The sequence below is a fragment of the Talpa occidentalis genome, unplaced genomic scaffold, assembly GCF_014898055.3.
Source record: "Talpa occidentalis isolate TD23 unplaced genomic scaffold, MPIMG_talOcc4v2.1 talOcc4.7, whole genome shotgun sequence".
In the NCBI taxonomy this organism is placed as follows: domain Eukaryota; kingdom Metazoa; phylum Chordata; class Mammalia; order Eulipotyphla; family Talpidae; genus Talpa; species Talpa occidentalis.
Genome location: NW_023605083.1, coordinates 79,549,676 through 79,573,999, shown reverse-complemented (window position 1 = coordinate 79,573,999; position 24,324 = coordinate 79,549,676). Strand labels below are relative to the sequence as shown.

General features: G+C 43.6%; 1 long non-coding RNA gene across 1 annotated transcript; it reads left to right on the top strand.

The window, feature by feature from the left end:
* The first annotated feature begins 12,182 nt into the window (after positions 1–12,182).
* LOC119232514 (uncharacterized) lies at positions 12,183–21,282 on the top strand. The gene is made up of 3 exons (XR_005122130.1): positions 12,183–12,323; positions 14,780–14,880; positions 21,139–21,282. It is a non-coding gene; the product is annotated as an uncharacterized LOC119232514 (long non-coding RNA).
* The last annotated feature ends 3,042 nt before the right edge of the window (positions 21,283–24,324 follow it).

The following is a 24,324-nucleotide window of genomic DNA, read 5'->3' as shown; positions in this document are numbered from 1 at the left end:
ATTGCTTGTTGGTGTGGGGAAGCCTCCACTGGAATTGGGTCCAGGAACCCCCAACAGCTCATAACCTTTATCATACATGAGCTGAACCATGCAGACTGCAGTTATGAGGGCAGACTGATATGGGCCTAATTGTAAATGTTTAACAGGAATATTGCTGTTACAGGCATGCAAGAAATATGACCTCCAGATCCTCTGCCCCAATGCTAGTATGGCAAAGGTACTGCCACCAAAGTGGAGATGGCAGATGGGTATATTTATATGGAGGTGATGATCAACTCAGGGTAGAGAGTAACCAGCACCCAAACCTTCCTTTCATAAAGATACAGCTCTGTACATCAAAAAAGGAAGAAACAAACCCCCTTACCCAATTTAGCTAACTATCCAGTTTTAACATATAAACATTGTTTATTAGTGATTATAAAATATTGAATTATAATAGTTACCAACATTGATTAAGTACTTGCTATATAATAGATGTTTTCATAAGTGATATATACAAATTACTTTTTCTAGCGGCCCCAGAATTTTAATTTTTTAGTATCTCCATTTTTTAAAATATCTCCAGGTCTAAATTTTTTTTTAACATCCTTGTTTATTTTTTCACAATATAGGATTTCTCCCCTCAGGTGTGGTCACTCCCAAGTTCCCATAGTCCTCTCCCATATTCCATTGTGCTCCCTCTCCCCTTTTTCTACTCTCTTCTCTTCCCTCCAGTATCCCCATTTTACAAAGGAAGAAACTAAAGCCCAACGATGTTAAGCATCGTGGCTAAATTTATACAGCTAGCAGAAAGTGATGCCACAATTCAGGTTCTTACAACTTGGCTCTAAAGCCCAAACCTTTAACTATGTTGAAGATATGAACAGATGATGGGAAAAGGTAGGCACAGGAGATGACATGGCGAGTCTCAGAATAACTGGGCTTTTAGAGAAAGTGCCACAGTTACAGAAATTCTCCAAATTGGGGTAAATTTCTAAAAATGTCAAATTAATACTCAATTCTATTCATAAATTGATACTCAACTATATGAATTGATACTCAGTGCTCATCATAGCTTACAGTAAGATCTCTTTTCCCTTTCATGGAAATGTATCTACAAATTTTTCATTTAGCCATAGAGAAAACAGATTTTCTCTCTATCATTTGCTATGCAATTAATATCACCAGAATGCTTGTATATTGGTTAAGTAAAGGATGCATGTATATATATATATATATATATATATATATATATATACATATACAGGATAGATAGATAGACATAAAGATTTATTTTTTTATGCATACAAGAGCTGGGGTACACAGATCAGAGATGCAGGGGGTGAGAGGACTCACCAGAGACAAAGTGGAGAGCAGAACAGGCAGACTCACTGAAATACACTGCTGAGGTGAGCAGTGGGCATAACAGGAGAGGTCTGCTGTGCCATGTGGGTCAGCTCTCTGGCCGGGGATCGAACTTGTGCTACAGTGGCTGTGGATAGCTGCACAGTCCTGTGCTTAACCCCTTGCGCCACCAGAGAGGCCCCAGGACGCACGTTTAAATGTAGCATGAACTTTGATACATGCAGTAGATGAGGAAAAGAGGAGCTAACGTGGTATAATGGGGAGGACACACATTCAAGAGAGTGATTCTGCCACTGATAGTTGTATGACCTTGAAGTGGTCATTTAACCTCACTGTCTCAGTTTTCTGAACTGAGAAATGAGGTTAAATGTAATCTCAGCAGTCTGCTGGGACAACAGAATGATTATGCTTTAAATGCCTGCTGCCCAGGTGGCCTACATATTAGAACTTTCTCCCAATCCTCATCTTTCTCATGAGATTTAGACATGATTAAAATGACTTCATATATCCAGTACATAAAACAAAAGTAAGTGATTGTCTTATTAAATGTGACAAGAAACTGGAAACTGATGAAGTGTTTATGAACCTCCAAATAAAAGGTAGTGCTGATAAGATCATGTATTTCAGATTTCTGGCTGCCTCCAACCTTGCCTAAGCTGCTGTCAGTATTTAGCATTAGCTGAAATGGACTTTTTCTTCCTTTCATGTCTTTTGATTTGGACTCTCGAGAACTCATGCAAAGACCACCCCTACTATTTTCTAAATGGCAGGACAATGTCTAAGATTCCAAAAGCCAGAGGTGACAAACGGACATTGAACTTGGTGGAATTTCCACCCAATGACTTGGGTGGAAATTTGAGAGTATTACAGAGCTTCCACACGTGGACCCAGTGAGCACAGGTTTTTAGACACACTCTGCTTTGGGGGACCCTTCTCCTGGGCCACAGAAGGTTCAGGTTCTGGGAGTCAATGACTCCCAAATGGGACCCATGGAAGGGTACTCAGTAGATGCTGACAGCAAGCAAGACCAAGGGCCAGAGCCTCAACTTGGCTGCAATATTCACCCAGGTCTCTACCGGTGCCCACTACTTCATGTGCCTGGCCTGCTGGGGGTTCACCTGATGAACTACTTCCCCTTCCCAAGGCTGCACCCTCCCTTTGTGGTCTCATGAACAGTTCTGATGGCCAAGCCCTTGGGCATTTAACCTTGTTCTGTTGAATCTCAAGTACAGAGTGGGACTAGGGATGATGAGTGATTTAGTCCTAAATTCAGCAGGTAAATTAAAGATGTGTTTGAGGCCACCCCACTGTAATGAATATTTTTCAGCTGGCTTAAATGACATTTCCAATCTGACTCCTTTCAAAGTAGGATGTTTGCTGTTAAACACACATGCACGCCCACCCACACACAACAACACTCTATTCCTTTCATAGTCTACACCTGTGAGCAGCTGGGATTCCTGATGGTAACTTGTAGGACCCAGTTTCTTTCCAAGGATCTGGCCCTCTAAGCAGATCCCAGAGAATCAGGAAAGTACAATTTTTTGAACCATCACCTCTTACCCTAGATGATTTTATCTCGGTTCCCTTGGGTTCATAAATGCTGCCCAAGCACCCAGAAAGTTCTCTTTTCCCCAGAACCTTCCCAGGAGCTGCCTTGAAGTCCCCAGTTCTACTAGGCACATCTCAGCTCAGGCACCTAGAGGATTTAGGACCAGCTCCAATGACCTCTTGGCATCATCTTCTTTTGGAAGCAGAATTGCCTGGGAGGCACTTGCTGGGGCAGAATATAGGGCCTCAAAGGAGGAAGTTATTTGAGCTTGAAGCTCCATCATGGCCATGGGTTCTGGAAAAAAGCCACATGCTCTGCCCAGTTTTCTCTTCCATCAATCAGGAGAGTAACCTCGTCTTATTCATCTGGGTCTATTCTGCATCCAGTTCTCCCAACAAAGTGTTATCAAAGAAGAATAAGGGCCAGGTAAATGGACTTTGTGAGCAGCTGGCCTGAACCTCCATTTTTGACTGCTTTCTAGAATACTCAGATCCTGGTCTCTCTGCCTGCCCATGACTGGGCCACATATATCCCAGATATAAGACTGTTTTTGCTCCCTGGATCAGTCACCCTCCTCCACTCTAGACAGCATCTAGAAGACTGCTTCACCCTCAGCTTGCAATGGTAAACACGATGCCCCTGCTCCCCTGTTCATCACCCAGCATGCTTCAAGTATCTTTTGTGTGCCAGGGGCTGAGAGGAGGACGAGATTGTCCCTGTTCATGAGGGTGACTTGCAGGTGAGGCAAATGAACAAATAGGGAGGGAGGGCTCTGTCCTGTGTGTTACTACAGAGGAAAGTACAGGGATGGAATCCCAGTGGGGTAGATGCTGGGAAGGCTCAAAGAAGGAAAAGGATGGCCTCCCTGGTGGCCTAGGGGTTAATTCTCAGTGCTATCACTACTACAGCCTGTGTTCGATCCCCAGCCAGGGAGCTAACCCACCTGGTGCAGCAGACCTTTCCTGTCTCACCCACTGCTCCACTCATTGTATTTCAGTAGATCTGCCTGTTCTGTTCCCCACTCTGTCTCTGGTGAATCCTCTCATCCCTGCACCTCTGGCCGGCACCCCAGTTCTATGCAAAAAGGAGTAAGAATTTATTGGGCAAAGTGGGTCTTGGGGGTAGAAAGTGTGGGAAGCTTTCCAGGCAGAAGAAGGTGCACATATATGTGGACAAATAGGAGACCTGCTCCCTGAGCACCTGATGAGCTGTGCATATTGTCTCTCCTTGGCAGGGGAGGGCTGAGGGGTGGAAGACACCTGCCTGGGCCTCTAAGCAGGGGTCCTCACCAGTGCACCGCTCTCTCTCTGCAAGAAGAGTGTGGTCAACACTGTCAGAGGGACAGTTGCTGAATCCAAGTGGAAGTTGCTGCTGCCTTTACCAGGAAATCCACCAGGATCAGATGGGCAGCCTGGGTGTGGAAGCCCTTTCCAAAAGGACAGGAATGGGTTATTGCAAGGATAGAAGCAAAGCAAGACCCAGAGCTGTGGGGTTTATGTTCTATCCTAGACAATAAAAACAAACAAAAAAATGGGTAAATCAATCAGGTTATCTTCCGGTGAAGGACTTCATTTTTTTTTTTTTCTTCATATGTTCTCAGCTGCTTAAGTCATGCTCCTCTTTCTCTGACATGCTTTCAGCTCCTCAGCTCTTGGGAGAGGTAGTAATGTCAGTAATGTCAAGTAGAATCTGGGTGTAACAACCTGAAAGCTACAGAGGACAGTCCCTGAAGTCCCCTCCCTGCCTCAAAGTGGGCTATGGTTTAGAAGCACTAATGCACTCAGGAATCTCTCACTAATCTTTTATCTGGATATTTATACAACATTCTGCAGTGCCTCATGCTTTTATAAAAGAGCAGAAATAACGTCAGCATTTCAGGTACACAGTAACTCCCAATTCCCTACTCCCTAAGGCACCCCGACAGTAGCTGGGAGGTGCAGGTGAGGGGTGGTGAAGGGTGGTGAGGCCCTCAAAAGGATGGCAGGCTCTAGTCCAAGGCCCATGCCCATGGCATTAGCAGTAAGGTACTCAGTGGGGGGACACTTAGCTGGGGGTGCTCCATCAAGCAAAGTAGAAAGCACAGGAAGAGGAGGGGGGAGGAAAGGGTTAGTTTTTTAAGCACATGCTCTGCACATTATCCATTTCATCCTTGTGACAGTAGACATTGCTCTAATTGTACAGCTAAGCAAGTAAGCTTCAGGAGGTGCCAACTCATTTGCAAAAGCAACACATCTTGGAGGAGGCAGACCCTGCCCACTGTTTGATTCCTAGACTATTTCTGCACCCTTGTTTCTGAAAAGTAGCCTAATTTTCACAACTCATTTGCGTTTAAGTCAGAAGTAGAACCTGGATCCCTCAGTCTTCTGCTCCAGGGAATAAATGTGCTCATTCATTAAGGCACTCATTCACAAACTTGTACACAGGGAAGGCTCCATGCTGGGAGCTCCAAGCTATTGTAAGAACCGGGACCTGGAAGCAGAGAAGGGGCGCCTGTGAGGGACATATTGTCCACCACCATAGAGGACACTGCCTGGGAGCTAGCACCTTTTGCATACTCTCAACTGACTTTCATGAAGGCCCTTGGGGTATATTATCATTCCCATTTTGCAGTTTCAAGGAGCTGGAGGAATCAGAGATATCATCTACCTTGCTCAAGGTCATATGGTGAGTCAATGATCAAACCAGCTCTGCTGGACACCAAAGTCATTTCTCTTATCTTAAAAACTATGCTTTTTTTCCCCCTTTTCTTTCTTTCTTTCTTTTTTTTTTTTTTTTTTTTGGCCTCTCTGATTCAGGGATGTGGGAGTCCTGGAGGCCTTCCCCAGGGAAGAGATTTCAGCTGAGTGTGAAGGTTGATTCAGAGTCAACCAAGTGAAGAAAAGGGAATATCAGACATTCTGCTTGACGTCATCGGAGACATGAAAAGAAGACAAGCAATCACTGAGTCTGGAAAATCTCAGGGAAGGGAAACTTCTCACTTCTCAGGCCATGAAAAAGAATTTGGATACTGTTTCAAAGGCAATGGAGAGCCAAGGTGGACTTTACTCAAAGGAAGGAATTGATCTGATTTGCATGTTAGGAAGGTCGCTTTCGTCACAGCATGGAATGGATTGAGGCAAGGCTGGAGGCAGAGAAAACCGTGGGTGTCATCCCAGTCCTGTGCAATTACAAAGGCATAGGGACATCAAGAGTTTTGAATTCTGATCTGTTAAAGGTATGTCGCTCTTTGCAAGAAACACATCCTGAAGGACACAGTTCGTACCTTACTGCAGTTTATAATCTAATTGTTCCTGGTGTTCCTGTCACTGTTTCTTTAGGTGCTGCAGATAAGCAGGGATTATGGCACACTGGGGATTTGGAATGAAGTTGAGGTAGGGGAAGAGTGTCAGGGAGCATAAAAGAAATGGATGTAAACAAATGTATCTATTGTAGCCATTCCATCCATTAAATTGTATTGAGCGAGGTGCTGTAAAGCTGTAGGAAGCCTCGGCATTGCAGGTTAGATCACAGCCAGCCACTGAGAATCCCACTTGGTGGCGGCCAGAGCGAGAATCCCACATGGTGCCGCAGACCTCTCCTCTCACACCCGCTGCTCCCTTCAGCAGTGCATTTCTGTCGTCTGCCTGTTCTGCTCCCTGCTCTGCCTCTAGTGAATCCTCTCACCCTCTGTGCCTCTGGCCTGTACCCAGCTCTTATATAAAAATAAATGAATCCTTAAAAAAAATTGTATTGCAAGTGAACTTCTGTGCATGTGATAAAAATAAAAAAATATAAAGATTGAAATGCTATGACCTGGGCCAAAGTAACTTTAGATCTATCCCCTATTTGCTATCATTTTCCTAAAATGCAGAAAGACAGTTAATGGATACCATTTTTCTCCATGTTTAGTTCTTTTCGCATAAATTTTCCTAAGCCTCTGGCAGCAATTACCACTTGTCTGCTAGCGCGCACCAGCCGATGACAAAGGGAGCGAACAATAGCAAATAGATATTAAGGGGAGAACTTGAAAACAGTTGATCGGCTTAGTTTGACAGCCTGTTGTTGGGTTTTGTGGAGGGGGGTAATATTCACGGGCATGTTTCCTTTGGATGGTGGTTGTAGAGTACACACATAATAGAGTCATATTTTCTGTAGGTAAAATTGTTGCTTGTTCTTATGACAGAATGGAATCTATCAAAAGTTGCAAGCATTCTGCACTGAGCCACAGGCATCTTCCAGAGCTGCCCTTGCCAGACAAGTCTGAGTTTCCATTCGGGTCATTCGATCCCATTATTTCCTGGCACGCAGGTACTGTAGCATCTTGGTGCCATTACTGAGCCCAGAAACCCAATCCCAGCACAATCACTTGGGCCTGGCTGTTCCAGTCCATTAACCCGGGGGAAAAGTTGGGGAAACTCCACCCAATGCCAGTCCACACTAGGAGTCTGGAGAATTGTGGGCAGAGGTTGCTGTGGAAGGATTTCTAGGCATGGGACCAGGGATGGGGGGGGGGGGCGTTTAGAAGAAGATGTGGTTCTAGTTTTGTTCTTACCAAGTGACCAGGGGCCTCATTTTCCTATTTTCCTCATCACTAAAAGATCCAGAGTGCAATAGGGGTGCAGGAAACAAAATGATCTGAAAGTGCTCTTCTAGCTTGAAAAGCTGATGGTGTTGTGAGGAACTACCTCCTGTGGGAACCAATGAGCTAGCTGTCACTGTGGTCCCCAGTTCCCACAGAGAAGGTTTTCTGAGAAGAAAGTATTGCCAAAGACCCCTGGCAAAGGAGATGCCTCCCTCCTGTACCCTCCTGTCACCGCCCATGAGTCAGAGATGATAATGCTGGGACATCATGTGGGGAGAGCCTAGGGCGAGTCAATGTTACTCACTGGCAGATGCAGGAGAAGGGGGGCATCACCCAGGGTGAACTAGAAGGATATTCTCTTGTCAAAGTTAGTGTCACTTTTCAAAACCCAAAATAGCAACCAGAGTAGAAAGATCTTTCTCACTAATTCTTGTTCTTGTTTATTCTAGGAGATAAAAGCTGAGGACATACTAGAGGGTCTACATCAGGGTCCCCCAACCTCAGCACTATAAATATTTTGGGCTGAATGCCTCTTTGTTGTGGGGGCTTTCCTGTGCATTGGGTTGTTCACCAGTATCTCTACCCACTAGATATCACCCACTAGATATCAGTAGCATCCCAGTTGTGACAAGCAGAAGTCTGCTGAGAGGTTGCCATATAGTCCCTGGATGGGGTCAGAGTCACCCAGAGTTGAGAGCCACTGGTGTCAGTTGCCAATCAGTCTTTCAGGAACCTCAATTTTCTTATCTCCCAAATGGGGTAATACCAACTTGCTCAGTGTACAGAGTAATTGTGAGAAATTGAAAAGAACTACTTAAATAAGAAGTTCTGCTGCTGTTTCCATGACCCAAATTGGAGCATCTGCCTCTGGGGATAGGATACAAGAGACCATCCCAGTCACCAGTTGCCATTGTGTTGGGATGTGCACCACGCATGTGACATGGGGTTCCCAGAGCTCCCAGCCTGCACTCAGTGACTCAGGCCTGCCCTGTGTCCCTTGGACCATATCATCATCCCTGCTTCTCCTCTGTATGTCAAGCAGAGGAAGGATGCTAGATAGCCAGTGGGCTGTGCCAACAGAGATGGGCCTTCAACTTCTATCCATCATGCAGTGTGGTTATTCTTTAACAGGGAAAACAAAGAAGGCTCATCTTCCTTCCAAGCACATGAGGCCCTTTGCCAAAGTATTTCACTCCTCAAATCTTCTAGGTACACAAAGCCATAGTATTCTGTGGTGCAGGAAGTTTTCTTTATGTCGTCATCATCATTATGGAGTGTGGTCATTTGTAGGCTGAAGTAGAGAAGAAGACACTTCACAGGGGCAGGAGAGGATGGGCAGTTGTAGCTTAACCTTCTTCACTGACATCAGGATACTCCTTTCTGATTGGGGATCAGAGTGTGTTGACCACCTAACAAAGTCCCTCCTTGGAGAAAAGATGGCAGAAGAGAGCTGATGTCTGAACACAAACTATGTGAAGGCACCATGTCGGATTTGATGTGTTATCTCAATCCATATGTGAGTCCAACATATATTTAATAATTCTTATTTTACCACCTTGGAGCTAAATAAGAAGGTTTAGTGTCTTGCCCAGGATGGCGGGGAGTCAGCATTGGAACTCAGGGATGCTGACTGCAGATATGCTCCTGTGTCTAGTCCTAGTGCCTTACGATAAGGTCTCTGTTCCTCCAAAGAGGAGAAACCATCTCCCCAAATTAATATAGCTCTTCAACCGCTACCCAGAGTAGCCTACACTACAAAGTCAATTCTCTTTACCATTGTTGGATGTGAGGTTCTGAGAACCTGGAGAGAGTCCAGGAGAAAGACAAATGTCTTTGTCTAATGACAAGTAGCTAACAACTAATGACTAATGTCTTTGTCTAATGACAAGTAGCAACCATTACACGATGCCATTCCATGGGGTCTTTCTTACTTGAGAACATGAGACCATCACTAACACTGTCAAACAGCCCCCATCCTATTGCTGCCCTTGGCAGAGGTGCTAAACCCTAAGCCTTTTCCCCATCAATAATATAATAAAAAGTAATATCCTTTATCACAGAAGTGCACTTTCTCACATACGTGAGTGAGTTGTGTGCAATTTTAGGGAGGCCCTGCCACACTCACAAGCAGTTGACACCATTCCAATCAAACAGGGGTTATAACAATCAAGCACAGTAGAACTGGGACTTCTTTTCAGACAACTTTCAAGGACACAGCCTGAGGAGGCAGGGAGAGGAGGAGATGGAAGTGAGGATATCGGAGTGGGGATTCCTTGCAGGAGAGGGACCCAATCATGGGGGATGAAGTCCTGGGGGAGATGGCTCATCTGGCAAGAGGGCAGGAAACTGACATGAAAGGAGTGCCAGTCATAGACCAGCCACTCACTCATTTCTTCAATCTTGTTTGACCTGGAGACAAAGGGCTGAGGAGGTTTATCAAGCAGCTGTACTTAAGGAATCTCTAGCCTCAGCTGCAAAATGCAGGGTTACCTGGATGATCTCTAATCAGCAATCTGTAAGTGTGATCTCCAAAGCTTCCCAGGATGCTGGGAGAGCCAGGGGTGGTCCAGACATGGCAGCAGAGGGGCTAAACCCTAAACCCCTCTGAGTTTCTCCTCAGTCAGCTGAAGGTCCGAATGGATGTTGCAGCAGCAGGAATGATCAAGACGAGAGGACAGAAAGACACTCCGACCCAAGCTTTTCAAGGTCAGAACTCATTCATGTTTGGATCTAGCACCAAACTTAGTCCAGAGTGGATGTGCCCCCAAGACTTGCTGATATTGACAAGTGAGTGGGCATAAGTGGAAAATAACCAGCATGGGAGTCAGGACACCAGCTTTTGATGCCAGTTTCACACCAAGTAGATGCTTAAGCTTGACATCTTAAGTTCTCTAGACCTCTAAATGCCTTTGCAGACACCCCCACTTCCATGTTATGACTTTACCTCTAGGGAAACTGTGGTGTTAAAACATGAGCATTGAGGGCCCTCCCTGGTGGCACAGATGGTTGAGCGCTGCACTGTGAAGCTGTTGGCAGCCTCTGCAGCACGGGTTCGATCCTGGCCGGCCAGACGGAATCCCACATGGCGGGACAGACCTCTCCTGTCTCGCCCGCTGCTCCCCTCAGCAGTATATTTCGTCAGTCTGCCTGTTCTGTTCCCCGCTCTATGGTGAGTCCTCTCACCCTCCTGTGCATCTGGCCTGGTTCTTGTATAAATACATAAATCTTAAAAACAAAAAACAAAAACATGAGTGTTGAAAGTATAAGATCCCTGATTTAACAGCCATTCTGATTAGGATGGAACCAATCAACAGAGATGCATTCTGACGAGATACGTCTCCCCGTTTGTGAATGGTCCACCCCGGTATGTGTCTATTATTTGGGAAATGAGGCGAGAAGGAGGCTCGTTTCTGTGGTGGTTAATCACCTGGCACCAATTCCAGTTGGGTTTTGGAGGCAGAGGGGTTAGGGCATGCGTGCGTGTCAGTTAAGTGGATGGCTCGTCTACTTGTGAACGTGTGTTGTGCAGATAGTGCGTACCTATGTGGATCATGAGTGCAGGCCATCAAGGCGCATGGGGTAGCGTTACTGGTATGTGTGTATTCTTCGTGCACTGCTGCACCTCCCCCTGCAGTGACCTTTAGGGCTAACCGTCCCTAGGTCCGGCTGGGCAACCAGCGCGCAGGGGGAGAACAGCAAAACCCTACATACCTGCTGCACCTCCCCCCGCAGTGACCTTTAGGAATGGCTTTCGCCACAGTCCCTAGGTCTGGCTGGGCAACCAGCGCGCAGGGGGAGAGCAGCATAACAACCTGAAGCAGAGGAAGTGCAGCGGAAGTTCCCTGAAAAGGCAGACGCTTATCAATAGATAATGACCACCAGGAACCACTACAAGACAAACTTTAATCCCTTATCTGTCTTTCTAAGCTTCCTTCTTTCTTCTATAATGGTCATTGTTTGTTATGTAGATCACCTCCCTGATGGTGATAGACTGAGCCCATGAGCAAGCTAATTTCTTTGATATTCATTCCTGTGCTTTTGGAAAACACATATATACTGGTCACAAACTTAAAGAAAATTACACTCAGATTTTCACTCTTGAAGTGTGTCTGTTTGTCATTTCTTTCACCGACGCCCTGACCACCCTGCACGCTTCTCTCAACCCTGAGGTGGCCTCATCGTCTACTGCTGTGCTAGTCCACAGCAGTGCACCCATGTAGCTGTATATCCATATGCATGTGCACACACATTAGCAGACCACATGGTGATACATGTAGTGAGCACACACACATGCAGTGAGCTACACACTCGGCACATATACACAGAGGTGCTTGATGTGCACGCTCGGGTGTGTGCATATTTGCATCCTGTAAATTCTGGCTAGGAAGTCTGAACATGGAGTCTGAGGCTCACAGCTAGGACTGGGCCAGTGCATGCATTGTGAGGGAAGTGGTTTCTCTTCAAGAACAGAAGCTGCAGGGTGAGTAGAGTTGCTGCACGTGCCTTCCAGGCATGCCAACCCACAGGCGCTTGGGCAGGCATCCCCCATGAATTGTCCTAATGATGTGTGTGCACAGCTAAGCCAGCTGGGGTTGAGCACTAGGGACCTCTGCCACGCAAATGGCCAGTTCCCATTTGTCATCTGCCTTGGATGAGCTTTCTTTATGAGGTCATATTCCCTGTGTGTGGTGTATGTTAGCTTGTGGTTGTTAATGTTTTGAAAAACATGTGCTGCCTCCTGTGCCAGTTAGGGCTGCTGCTTCCCCACTTCCCTCTGCTTGTTGGGAATGAGCAGAACCTCTGACTCAGGCCTCTGCTGGAAGAACAGTGGTACTAGGCAACCAGCACTTGCCTTCTGTGATGGGGGTGAGGGTCTGGGGGTGGTGCAGGCACCAGAAACACTGGCCAAAGGAGAGACACTGTAGGCTACAAACTGGGTGTACTGGGAAACTTGAGGAAGGTGGAGGGATGGGGTACTGCGAGATCCCTCCTGCACATGTGTGCATGACTGGGTCCTGGGTGAGCAGGGAGAGAGCTGGGACTTAGCCAACTCCAAACTAGAGACCCTAGTCTGCCCCCACCTGACTGTGTAGCTGGGGTTGATCACGTTCCCTCTGGGCTTTAGAATTCTGACTCCTCTTTTACCATACAGTACATGGAATTAGTTACTTGGAAACAAACCCAGTACAGAGCAAATGTTTGTTCAAGCTCAGCACCCTCTAGAGCAAACCAGTATCTGCTTCCCAGGCTTCAGGCCTGGGGTCTGAGAGTATCAAGGAGAGCCCAGGTAATGGCCTCTGAGTTCTGAGCAGGCATCTGAGTTCTGGAAGGACTCTAAGCTCTGGGCCTCAGTAGAATCCCCAGGGAGAGGTAACCTTACCCCTCCCTCTCCTGAGGACCATCATCCTTGCTGGCAGGACCCTTCCCCCATCTCCACACTTTCCTTCATCCTAGGCGCACTGCTCACAGGAAGACACTGGACGTGCACTCTGTGTATATTAATTTGTCTCTCTCTCTGTGAGAGAGACAGGACAAACCTCACTCTAAGATGAGGGGAGCCCAGTCACGCCTGGAATGCCAGTCCCTGCCAAGCCATAACCCTCTCCATAGTCTGCGGCATGGCTGGCCTGCAGGGTCCAGCCTGCTGGGAACAGGAAAATGGCTAATGAGGGGCTCTGTGCTGTCAGCCTGGGAGCAATTCCCTCTGTGCTCAAACTACAGATAGGAATTTTGTTTAGTTCAAAGACCTCATTAGCGCCAGGGTTAGTGAGAGCAGCTTTATAGCTGATTTATCTCTAGGCATCGAAGACAGCCTGAGCCCCCTGCATGGTCTGGAGAGGCATTGCTCAGTGGGACATCTCTGCTGCTCTCTCACCCTGCAGGGGTTCCTCTGGCCTGCAGCGAGAGGGCTCAGGTGTCTTTCCCAGGATGTGGTGGTGGTGTGGTTGTGGGCCACAAAAGAGCAGAACTCAACCTCTGATGCCTTTGGTTTACAACTGTGATCTACAGGGACAACATACATTATACTGACCTCACCCATGTCCTATCTTCTAGACCGGTATAGACGGGTTGTTGAAGGTAGAGACAACCACTGCACACACTGGGCATGAAGAGGTGATGTATAAGGTGTTTATAGGGTGACCCAGTTCTGTAACTAACTTGCTGTGACCTTTAAGCCCCTGCTCAGTTACATGAGCGGGTAGACTCAGAAATTCAACAAGGACCCTGTATTTCTGCATTGTGGACAGTGTTGTGAATCAATGTTATCTTTTTTTTTTTTTTATAGATTTATTTATTTATTTGTGCAAGCACTAGGTACAGTCAGAAGCGTGGGAGGGCGAGAGAATTCACCAGAGCCAGAGTGGGGAACAGAACAGGCAGGGCGATGAAGCACACTGCTGAGGGGAGCAGCGGGCACAGCAGGAGAGGTCTGTCGTGCCATGTGGGACCCTTGCCAACGGTCGGGGATCGAACTGGCACTGCAGAGGCTGTGGGCAGCTTTGCAGCCCAACGCTCAACCGCTGAACCGCTGTGCCACCAGGGAGGCCCCGAGGTGGCCTTTCTTGCATAAGTTCCTTGTCAGCAACAGCGTGGGGGCAGTGGCATCAAATTCCTGGCTCTGCCACCTACCAGCTGGGTGGCTCTGAGGAAAGCTAAGCCTTGGTTTCCTTGTTTATAACATGGAGAGCACGGTGCCTACATTCCAGATTTTTCTAAGGATGCAGTGAGATAAGGCATGCACAGTGCTGGACGTAATCACTGCTCAATAAACATGAGTTCTTTCACTGGCCTCTCTGCAGGCAGAGGGTGGAGAAGAGAAGCGTGGGCTGCTGGGAGGCCCTGAGCTGGGATCTGAAGGAACATGAGACAAGCACTGCCTTCTTCTGGGGCGACCCCTGCTCTAGGGTCACAGTTACTGACCAACCACCCACATAGTCAAGTTCAAGGCGTCTAGTCCTCCTCCCCCGGAAGCCAAGTTGCCTACCCAAAAAAGGGAATGAAAGGGCTGGAATTATTTAAAAAATTAAGCTGAGCAATCATTTACGTGATCACTTCTTTCCAAAGGTCAACCTTTCTATATTACACATAATACAAAAGCTGCCCATTTCTCTTTACGAAGCCAGACCACAGGTTGAATAATTCTCCAAGTACAAGAGATTGCAGCTAATACCAGTATCGTGTAACAGCAGAGCCCTCCAGAATGTCTTGCCATCTTAGGTTTTTATTTAGCTTTGTTTCCAGTGTGTGAGTTCTTTCTTTCACAGATGTACTTTTTGTTATCATTGTGAAGTTCAAAATCAAATGGTCTTCTCTGTTTTCAGACACAGATCTGATGAGACAGAAGTGAGCATTCATTCTGGGAGCAGAAATGATGTGGCCTGATTCATTCCCCCACACAGTGGGGGATGCTTGAGTTACCAGGGTGAGTAAATAGGGCACAGCCTCTGTCCTCAGGGGGTTCCAGACTAGGCATAGAAGAGCCAGTGCCCACATTCACGCACTGTCAATGGGAGGATGAACTAGCACCATCCTTCGGAGGATAACCTGTCGTATGCATCCAGAGTCTGCAGCTACTCATTCCTTTTTCCCACAGTGATGCCTCCGTGACAAGGAAACCATCTGAAATGTTAAAAATATTTAGAAGAAGGGGGGTAAACCCTGTGTGTATAAAGACGGGTATTTTTATATTAGTCTTATGAGCAGAAAATTAAAAACAGGGCCTCCCTGGTGGTGCAAGGGGTTAAGTCTCAGCACTATGAAGCTATCCACAGCCACTGCAGCACAAGTTCAATCCCCAATCAGGGACCCAGATGGTGCAGCAGACCTCTCCTGTCTCTCCCACAGCTCCCCTCAGCAGTGTATTTTGGTCAGTCTGTCTGTTCTGTTCTCCACTCTGTCTCTGGTGAATCTTCTCATGCCCCACACCTCTGGCCTATACCCCAGTTCTTGTGTGCAAAAATAAATAAATCTTAAACAGCTTTATCAATCTCCAAACATCAGTAGTTTAACAAATTAAAAATCTGTTTCTTGCTCTTATCACAATTCAATAAGATGATCAATATGCAGCTTTGGAGTCTCTAGCTAGTCTTTGCCTTGCTTACAATTGTGAAATTTAAAATTGTATCTGTTATTTATATTTCCATTAAATGGATTAAAATGAAAAAAAATTAGCTTTTTAGCTGCAATAGCCATTTTTCAAAAGCTCAATAGCTGCATTTGTTTTTTTTAATATTATTTTTTTTAATTTTTACATCATTGTTCATTTTTAAACAATCCCCCCAACCCCCTCAGGTGTAGTCCCCATAGAGTTTCCTTCCCCAATGCACCCGTGCACCGTCACCTCAGTCCCCTGTGCTCCTCCCTCCCTCCTTCTGATCCCTCTCCCTCCTCCTCCCCATGGGAGTATTATCAGAATCTACCTTACATGATTGTATAAGGACAAAATAGTATGTTGTATAATGTTTTATAATGATATATATATATATATATAAATATATAAAGAAGAACTTTAAAATGGCAATTATTGTCATCTTTGGGCTTTTAACCAGTTAGGTGGCTGAAAATAAATAATCTATGAGGTCACAAATAAATAAATAAATAAATCTTTAAACAAAGATAATTGAAAACAATCTTAATGTCCAGTTATAGGGAGTATTCAAGTAATTTAGGGTATTTTATAGGATAGTGGATGGTGATTAAAGTCAGTATAAGGAATTTCCAGGAATGTGGAAGATGTTTAGGGTATAATATCGCATAAAAATGCAGGATTCAAAATTGTTTGTGCAGTAACATCACCGCCGTGGAGTACTTTTTGTACATTCATTTGGTACTTATCAGCTTTTGAAATAGTTTCAAAGCATTACTTAATTTTGAGATTCCTGGAAGCCCTTAATAGATCAATCTAGGGATGACTGTTCCCATTCTAAATGTGAGGAGACTATTTCTAATAGCTAAGAATTTCACTTCCATTGAAAGTGTGATAAGGGACACTTGTTAGCAAAGGTTTCTAAAACACGTGGACATCTTTTATGCTTGACATCAGCTGAAGAACTTTGAGCAGCCTGCTTCTTCTCTTCCCATCCTCTCTGCCTGGTGAGAATAAGGCACAAAGGCTACTAGGGTTTAATTCAAGTAATAATTTTCCACGGTTGTCTTGGTTTGCTTCCACTACTGCTTAAACCTGCAGCAAAGTTCTCTGCGTCTTCCCTCTGATACTGCTGTGACCAGAAATGGCTTCTTGCTACAGTGTGTGAAATATCCCTGCACAGGGACCTGCAGTGAGGATTCCCTTTGATTCAGGCTCCATCAATGATAAAGGTGCCCAGGAACAGGTAGAGGCTGTGGCATAAGCAAGGGATTATTGAACCTTTTCAAAAGCAACACCCCTGCACCCTTTCCCTTGATCTCCTGCTTTAGCTGTGCCACCCCACTCCCTGGATCACATAGTCCCCCTCTTCTCCATCAAGCCTTCCTTCTGCTCAGTATCTCAGTCCTGTGTTCTCTGCCTCCGAAAATGCCCCACCCTTCAGGGTCAGGTAAAGTGAAGTCTGGGTGACTGAGAAGGCTGCTCCATCCTCTGGCCTCCAAACAGTTAGTGATCTTGTCTTTTAATATTTTGTAGCCCACTGCATTCTGCTTTAGGTTTTGTCTATCTTTCTCTCAAGACTGAATGTGCAGGATCAGAGGATATACAATGCTACTAGTCCTCACAAAGGCATCTATGAAATGGGTCTTTTAATCCCACCTTATAGATGAGAAATAGGTGCAAACAAGTGTTCAAGGGAACAGTAAGTGGCATGTTCATGTTTGAACTTGCAACTACTTATGTGACCACAAACCCAGGCAGGCCTTTTATAGTTGAGTGAATGAATGAATGAACAAATGAGTGACCGATCAAAGGTATTCCTTAACAGTATCCCCTCCTTGTGCACCATGCATAACTGCTCTCTGGCGATGCAGGTTGTCATAACTCAGAGAAGGTGCCTGCAATGACCTGGATTCCCAGGTCATTGATATGAATCCTGCCTCGAAGCCCTATGAAGCTTGCAGCCCTGGAGGTTTTACTGGAGGGTGTTCTGCTGGGAATGTGTTCCTTGTAACTGAGAGGACCTGGATGCGATCCTGGAGAAAGCTAGACGGGAAACCAGCCTCGGGTGGGGTAGTTCGGGGGACCTGATGACTACTTGCAGAGTCTGCCAGTGTTAAGATTTGGGGGGGAGGGGTTCCTCTACCGGTAATTCACTTATAACATTGTAAGCCAATATTACCTCAATTGAAAAAAAGTTTTTTCCCCACCTCAGTGGGAATGGCCTCAACATCAACCTCTGAGCCAGCAGTTGCCCACTGCCATGGTCCATTCTCTCCGGATTGTTGGAGCCAGAAAAGATTTGACAGATAATCTTGACCATTGTTTTTAAGTTATCCAATAATCAGGAGTTTATTTCCTCCTCAGTTCTCTTTCAGTCCTTCAGGTATTGTCTAAGGAGAAAGGCTCAAAATGATATCAGCCTGCCATTTACAAGTCTCTAAGATTTCCTAATTCTCTCTTTTAGCAAAGAACAGGTCTCAGGCACAAAGCCTTGGCAAGAAACAATATTAGATGATAAGATATCAACATTCTGTTTTCTCTATACTCCCTTTAAAGTTACCTTCTATTTATGGTGAGTGATTATATATTACCTTGATGCAGTGATTTAATACTCACCTTTATGGGGAAAACAGTATTTGAAGAAAATATTGTATAAATACCAACAGAGGGGACATGCACATACAGACCAAAGCACGAAAGTATGGATGTAACCCACTGTTTGGAAAATGCTAGCTAAATCCAGCACCCTATTTTACAGGTGGACCAGAGGCCCGGAGAGAATGGATGGTTTGTCAGAGGTTACCGATCCAACTTCTGGTTCTGCTCTTACCCTCCATACATATCTGAGAGCACATTCTATATTTATTTTGTAACTATTAAAGAAAATGACCAACTAAAGAGTTGTGTTGATGGCAAGGATCCCAGGGATTGGGGAGACTGTGCTCTGGATTCCTCAAGGCACGTTGTGCTCTGGTGGGGTCTGCAGAGTGGCCGGCACTGGTGGTGTCACAGCATTCAGGGTGAAATAGACAAGTAGGAGCTTACAATGCAGATGAATGGTCATAGTCTATAATTAATAAAGACTTCAAATATATACCTAAGAGACGAAAAATTGAGTCTGCCTCTGTAAATAAGCCTTGGATTGCAAACAAAAACATGCCAGAAAAACCAACTGCAAATGCACTCCTAGAAAAGGAGACCAGATGTCCCTGGAATCTTTTTAATTAAATTGTGAGTCAATTGTAAGCCAGGGGGTGGGGTCGGGGAGGGGGGACTGAAGGGAGGGAAATTTTGCTTTCTAAGACTACCAGATGCAAAGTCCAATTTCCAGGATAATATATCCAGGGTGGAGAAGGCTTTCCAAAATTTAATTGCTTATTGCCTAGCGACTGAGGAGACGAGCAGGAATGAAGTTGGGGGACCTGGGGTGATGCATTAAAGATGTTGATGCCCCAGGTTGGTGCATCGACACCAGATCATGGTCAGGAGCCAGGGGAGGCAGTTTCAGTTACGTAAATTGTAAGACACATTCTGCTCCATTTCCCTTGGGCTTACTGACCCAGCAACCTGGCAGATAGGAATAGGACTGGCTTGTGGTATAAAGTAATAGCTATTATTAAAGATTCAGCAGTATAGAAATGTATAAAGCAGCAAGTGACAATTCTCCCACAAAGTAATCACTACTAACATCTTGGGGCATATATTTCCCGAATTTCTCAATCAGAATTAATCTCTCTTTTTCTAACCCAAGTGAAATATTATTATAAAATGGTTCTATAATCTGCTTTCTTTCCTCTCATATGTGGTAAACTATTTTTTAATTACTTTTGCTTTTTGTTGAAAAAAAGCACAAAATGTCCACAAAATGTAGAAGCAAAATGTGGACTTTTAGCATTTCCCTCTCTACTGCATAGCACCTCTCCCTATTTCTCTCCCACCCCACTCTAACCACCACTGCCTCTCTTCTCTCCAAGGTGACCAGTTTCCTGACTTCAAACTTAGTTTGCCTGAATTTTAACTTTATAGAATTAAACATATTCTTTTGTGTCTAGCTTATTTGCTCACTATTTTGTGAAATTCTTTCACATACATAAAACTGTGTGGTTGTATTTTTTTTATTTTTATAGTACTCCAATATATGGCTTATAATAATTGGTTTTTCTATTTCAATGTTGAACTTATTAGTATGTCTTCAGTTTGGACCTATTACAAATAAAGATGTCAATAAAGTCCATTCAGTATACTTGTAAAGACTTCCAAGTGGGTATATACTGGGAGTGAAATTGCTACTTTTCTACAACATTTGTATCAATTTACCATTTCAACATTAGCTCATGAAAGCTCCTAAATTTATCATTCCTAACATCTGCATCATGCTTATTTGTGTGGATGTACAGTTGACCTTTAAGTAACATATTGTTATATGAAGTTTTTTCCATCTGTGGGTTCTGCTTTCTTCCTTGGGGTTCCAGTCCCAGATTTGGTAAGTTGCATATGTGGATGCAAAATTTGCAAGTACAGCATCAATTATAAATTTTATATATATATATATATATATATATATATATATATTTTAATTGCAGTAGTGGTAGGTCAGAGCCCCTATCCCCTTGTTCAAGAGTTAACTGTATCCATACTTTTCCATTGAATTAATGTCTGGAAATTTTGGTTGTTTCCAATTCTACACACATACACATACACACACACTGTTAAAGAATGCTTCCATGAATATCCATTTGCATTTATCTTTGAACACTTATGGAATGATTCCTTAGAGTGAATTCCTCGGAGTGAGATTTCAGGGGTATATTTTAAATTTTCACAGTTCCATGTTTCCTAAGTTTCTTTTCTAAATTAGTTTCCTGCAAGCCCAAGATCCTTTCTGCTGTTCCTAAATTTCATTTTCTGTTTGTTACTTTGAACACACTCCAATTGTTTCCAATAGTCCTCTAAGAGGTGGGCTCCAGGACTGATGTTGTACCTCTTGGGATTTTGATTGAAGTGGGGTCAAGAATGGTCAAGAACCTAGATGTAAAGATCACAATTCACAAAAGTTCTAAGAATGAGTGGGTCTCTGAAATGTGCTTCTTGAATTTTTCTTAATTTCTCAATAGCTTAGAGCAGGCAAGCTTGAACCCAAACAACATCATTTGGATGCCAGTGATTTGGGAATGTGTGGTCTTTTGCATTCATCTGTTATTTTGAAAGAAAAGAACATAAAATGTGAATGCTGGCATCTAGACATTTATTGAGAGTCATACTATGGACATTGGTTATCCACAGGCAATTAGCATCTGGAGGGCAAAGACTTAGGGAAAAAATTCTGTTACAGAGATACAATATGCTATATGAGCATAAAGGAAGGATCATAATTTTAGAAGCAACAGAAAAGGCTTAATAGAAAATTCATATATTTGCTGCTATATCTGCATCAGGCTGGCTGTAGATTACCCAGTTTGAGTGGAATATGGATATTGTCAGGAACTCCTTTCTGTCTGTACTCCAGAACCTGTATGGTGATATTTTCTCTAGGTTATTTCTTCAAATGTTTACAATAACCTGATATATTTATTGTTCTCCCCTATTTCTCAGATGAAGACTTTAAAACTCACAGAGAATAGAGGCTCAACCTGCTAAGGTTGCACAACTAGTCAGAAGACTGAAGCCATCTCCATTCAACCCTGAGACCAAGCTCTGTCTTGCATCCACAGATTTGTTAATAAAAAAGCAAAACAAAAGCCCAGTAAGGGAGAGTGATGCTAATAGCTTATGTAATGACTTACATAAGTGGCAAAGCTGAGACTTAACCTACATCACCTGGCCCACGGTTTTTTTTTTTTTTTTTTTTGCAAGATATAAATATTGTCAATAATTCCTCTTTTCTGATTCCTTCTGGGGACATCTTCCAGTGAGATATGACAGCACTATCGATAGTCATATATTTATATATGAATTAAAGCTCATTTATTCATATTTTGCATGTGCGTAAAGACACTAAGTGTTTCAAGCTTAGGAATTATACAGTCTCTGTAACAACTATTCAACTCTGCAACTGTATTCAATAACATCCAAATAATGGGTATACCTATGTCCCAATAAAACATTATTTACAAAAACAAATGATATAGGATACTAGGTAGTCACATGCAAAAGGATGAAATTGAACTCCTGCCTCATAATGAATGAAAAAATTAACTCAAATGGTATAGAAATCTAAATGTTAGGGTTTCCCCTGGTGGTGCAGCAGTTGAGCGCTGGGTTGCGAGGCTGGCCGCAGCCTCTGCAGCACCAGTTCAATCCCCGGCCACCGGTGAGGGTCACACACACACAAAAAAAAAAAAGAGAAAAGAAAAGAAATCTAAATGTTAAAGCTGACACTCTATCATTTTACAAAAAAATACAGGCATACATTTTTGATGTTAAAGTAGGCAATGGTTTATTTTAGTTCTGACACTAAAAATACAAGTAACAAGAGAAAAAATAGATAAACTGGACTTCATCAAAATTAAAGCTTTTGTGTTTCAAAGGCACCACCAAGAAAGTAAAAAAACAATCGAAAGAATGGAGGGAAATGTTTGCACACCACATGTCTGATAGGGGTCTTGCATCCATATAAAAGACTCTTACAAAACAATAATTAAAAAAAAAAAAGACAATCCAGCTGAAAAATGAAGGGAGGATCTGAAAAGACACTATTCTAAGGAAGATATATGAATGGTCGATAAGCACATGAGATGGTAAAGATCATCAGCCAGTAAGGAAATGCTAATGCTAAAATGCAAAAACCCACAGTGAGATCCCCCGGCACACACACTAAGATGGCTTATAGTGAAAAAGACAAAGACTTTTTTTAGAGAGGCTGTGGAGAAAGTGCACTCTCGGCACTGCTGGAGTGGATGTAATATGGCATGCTTACTTTTCAAAACAGACTGGCAACTCCTCAAAACGTTAAACATGAAGTTACATGACCCAGAAAAATTCCACTTTTAGTATATACTCAAGAGAAATAAAAGCATATGTTTTCACAAAACTTTTACATGAACGTCCACAGTAGCATTGTTCATGAAACAATTCAAATATCCTTCGTGTGGTAAATGGATAAATCAAACACGGTGTATCCATACAAAGGAATATTATTATTTTGTATATAAAAAGGAATGAAATGCAGATACTTGCATGGACCTTGAAATCAACACATTAAGTGAAAGAATGTCTCATGCCATTTATAGGAAATGCCAAGATTAGACAAATTTACAGAGACAGAATTCAGCTAAGTGGCAGGTGAGGGCTAGGAGGGAGGGATTAGAGAGAAATGAGAAGTCACTGGGGCTTTTGGGGGTGGTGGTGAAAAGTTCCGTGATTGTGATGATACTTGCACAGCTCTTTGATTATATTAAAAACTATCGAACTGTACACTTTATTTTTTTTTTCCCACTAGCTGTTTAACTGAGATTTTATTATATGTTAACAGGAAATGGGATTTATTTTTTTCAATTTATTTTTTATTTTTTTTTTTGGCTTCACATTATTTTATTTATTTATTTTTTTAATAATAAATTTTATTTTTATATTCCCCATACAATTGCAGCCCCCCCATTCTGACCCCAATCCCTCCCCTCCCACCTCCGCCCCCCTAAAAGTGTCTCTGGTTCGTAGTTTTTTGTTGATTTTGCTTTTCACTTTCTTATAGTTATTCGTTTTCCTGGTCCCTTATTTAAGTTTTCTAGATTCCTGCTATGAGTGAGACCATCCGGTATTTTTCTTTTTCTTTTTGGCTTATTTCGCTGAGCATGATCCCTTCCAGTGCCATCCATGTTGCTGCAAATTGCATGTGTTTATCTTTTTTGAATGCTGAGTAATATTCCATGGTATATATGTACCACATCTTCTTGATCCAGTCATCTATTTTTGGGCATTTGGGCTGTTTCCAAAGCTTAGCTATTGTAAACAGTGCTGCTATAAACATAGGGGTGCAGGTGTTCTTTGGAATGGATGTTTCTGTGTCCTTTGGGTAAATACCTAGGAGTGGAATTGCTGGATCATATGGAAGCTCTATGTTTAGTAGGTCCAGAAATCTCCACACAGCTCTCCACAGTGGTTGGACCAGTTTGCACTCCCACCAACAGTGCAGAAGAGTTCCTTTTTCTCCACACCCTCGCCAACATTTGTTGTTGCTAGTTTTTTTAATATGTGCCATTCTCACTGGTGTAAGATGGTATCTCATGGTAGTTTTGATTTGCATTTCCCTGATGACAAGTGATGTTGAACATTTTTTCATATGCCTGTTGGCCATTTGCATTTCCTCTTCAGAGAAGTTTCTTTTTAGCTCTTCTGCCCATTTTTTGACTGGATTCTTTTCTTTGTTGTTGTTAAGTCTCATCAGCTCTTTGCAGATTTTTGTGATCAGTACTTTATCATTAGTGTTGGGTGCAAAAATGTTCTCCCAGTTGGTGGGGTTTCTCTTTGTTTTTGTTATTGTCTCTTTTGCTGTGCAGAAGCTCTTTAATTTGATGTAGTCCCAGCTGTTTATCTTTGCCTTCACTATCACTGCTTTGGGTGATGTGTCTGTAAAGATGTCTTTGATGTGCAAATCACGTAGTGTTTATCCTATATTTCCTTCTATATATTTTATGGTTTCAGGTCTTATGTCTAGTTCTTTAATCCATTTTGAGTTGATTTTTGTGTATGGTGTGAGGTAGTGGTCAAGCTTCATTCTTTTGCATGTAGCGACCCAGTTTTCCCAGCACCATTTATTGAACAAACTTTCTTTGCTCCTTT